Source organism: Coenobita brevimanus, chromosome 33 (assembly GCF_032717465.1).
Source record: "Coenobita brevimanus isolate Jiangsu-jjx chromosome 33, ASM3271746v2, whole genome shotgun sequence".
Classification (NCBI taxonomy): Eukaryota; Metazoa; Arthropoda; class Malacostraca; order Decapoda; family Coenobitidae; genus Coenobita; species Coenobita brevimanus.
Genome location: NC_136986.1, coordinates 45,073,068 through 45,075,823, shown reverse-complemented (window position 1 = coordinate 45,075,823; position 2,756 = coordinate 45,073,068).

Below are 2,756 nucleotides of genomic sequence, written 5' to 3'. Positions count from 1 at the left end.
GTTGGGTTTGGCTGGGTGAGGTTTGGTTGGATGAGGTCATTTTAGGCTTGACTGGGTTGGGTTAGGTTAAGTATGGTTAGGCTGAGGGAAACTGGGTGAGATGAGGAAGGTTTAGATATGGTTAGGCGGCGTCAGGTTAGGTTAGGTGAGATTGTGTGAGGCTTGTCTGTGGATATCTGAAAAAGTTCTTATAGGATTTCAATACGAGCTGGTGGGTAGGTGGGCAGTGGGTCAAGGAAGAGTTGGTTAGATTTTGAAGTGGAACCGGATAAAGATGCAGGAATAAAAAAAAAAAATGACATCAGTGGACGTATGCGATCTGTGAGATTCAATAACAGGGCAAACTAAGGACGAAGAATTTGTTGATGGCTATGTGAGACCGTAGAAGCATTCTTCTGGTAGGAAAGAGGAAGGATAGTAGTAAATTTTGAATATAAAAATCGTTTGCGAAGGTATGCACTCTCGTAATACTTTCTAGTTTCTTGTTATGGCACTGTGTATGTAGTCTGACCACTCAGTAGGTTTTTTAGGGGGTGGAGGGGGGCATTGTTAGTCTTTTTTTGTGATTTGGTTGGTAGATTGCAATGCCAGTCTTTTACTCTCTCTCTCTTTGCTTTCGTAAAGGTGGAAGGTGAGTGATTTTGTGAAGGCCATTGTTCTTGTTTGCTAGTGCAGGCTTGACTGGAGGTGATATTCATTTGATGGCGTTTTGTGTGGGTCAAGTGAGAGTTTATGATCGACGTAATTACTGTTCTGGACTTATTTTTGTTCCTGTCTACTTCCTTCTCTTGTATTCTCCTTCGCTTCTTCTGTTTTTTCTTTGCACTTTCTCTACACCTTTTTGTTCTTACTTCCCTTCCTTCCCTTTCCCTTTTCTCCCTATCCCTCCCCTTTCCTCCTCCCTTCTCTCTCACCTACCCCTTTTTCTTCTTTCTTCCGTCTTCCTCCCTCCCCCCTCCTATCTCTTCTTCCTCCTTCCCTCTTTCCCTCCAATATCCTCTGTTATTCTCCTTCCTCCTGTCTCCTTATCTCGTCTTCTCCTCTTTCGCTTCTTATCCTTCCTCCCAACTTACACACCCTCTCTCATATACCTCTCTATTCCGTCCTTCCATCGCTCCTTCTGTCTCTCCCTCGCTCTCCCCTCTCCACCTCACACACTCTCCTAGTTAGTCTCTCACTCTCCATCGTCTCCACATGGCCAGATCATATATGTAAATACGTATGCACCTCTTGACATTAATAAACAGATCTTAATTTGAGGGCGTCTGTTTTTGCCCCACGGTGGGTCCTCCTTCAGTGTTTATATCCAGGGGTATTTTTTGTATTTTAGGGGCTCAGACCCCCCAAAAACGCCCCACAAATCTCCGTTATTTTTAACACTGCCTCCCTACTTCTCATTCGTGCATCCAGTCTCTCCGTCACTGTCATTACTTCATGTTTACCTTTGCAGAACGGCAGTGTTTTGTTGATCGTGGGCGTACTATAGTCTTACCCTACCCCCTATGTGTGTGTGTGCGTGCGTGCGTGTGTGTGTGTGTGTGTGTGTGTGTGTGTGTGTGTGTGCGTGTGTGTGTGTGCGTGCGTGCGTGCGTGTGTGTGTGTGTGTGTGTGTGTGTGTGTGTGTGTGTGTGTGTGTGTGTGTGTGTGTACTACGAAACCTGCTCTGCAACCTAGAATACTTTTGGCATTGAAGTTGTGACACAGAGCCACTATCCAACACAAACACACACACACACACACACAGCCATACCGGCAACAGTGGCAGTGTCATGATGGTGAGATAGTACCAGCGCTTGTGCCACACGCAGGGTTGTATTGTATATATTGTTATCAGTTAAGGCTGCTATAGACTACACCACTTTGTCCTTAACAGAGTATATCAGCATGTGCTACGCTAAGCACTGGTGCCGGGTGTTATCTAAGCCAACTGTTTTCCTTACTGAAGGGATGTGAAAGGAACAAAAGAGACTTCGGAAAAGGTGTTAGAAATCCTTCCTAGACACCAGAACACAGGCCACTGACACTGATTATGACACGAATAGTATCAGTGCCAGAACGCGAATATATTATAGCAATTTCCTTGACACAGTCACAGCGCGACTCTTACGGACGCGAACTCAGTGCGTGTGCAGTGACCTCCACATTGCGATCCAGTGGCTGGGCCTGAATGACAGACATCAGACAGTTCTGTGACCTTTTTAAATGAGATCTTGCCGTGACCTAGGGCCTCAGGTGTACTCAATTAAAAAATAGTGCACCACCACAGTCACAGTGTCAGCCCTAACTCACACTCGCACTGTATCTGGTTTACTGAACGTGATATATGTTTTTGAAATTATTAATGCATCGTATGAGGTGGTATCTTATCGTGGAATTATCTCTGACAATGATCAATAGGAAGGTTGATAAAAATAAAATACCGATATAAAGAATAATGTGTATTGAATAAACAGAATGGAATTGTATCAATGCTGAAGTTGCTTGGACCACCACGTGTGAAATGCCTTATATAAACCACCCCTGGAACTTGTCAGCAGCCGCCATTACTCAAGCGCCAAAGGGATGGCCTTTGTTTCAAGAGCGTCGTCATTAATATAGTGCCCATAGCCCACCTCACCGTCCATAACAGGTTAGTAAACTTTGCCACTCACGGTTAGTACACCTATACGCATGTGAAATATCGAGAAATAATGTGTAATTAAGGTGCTAGTGGTGAGGTAAGGTGCGGGGCGGCAGAGCGCAAGTCTGGAGGACGC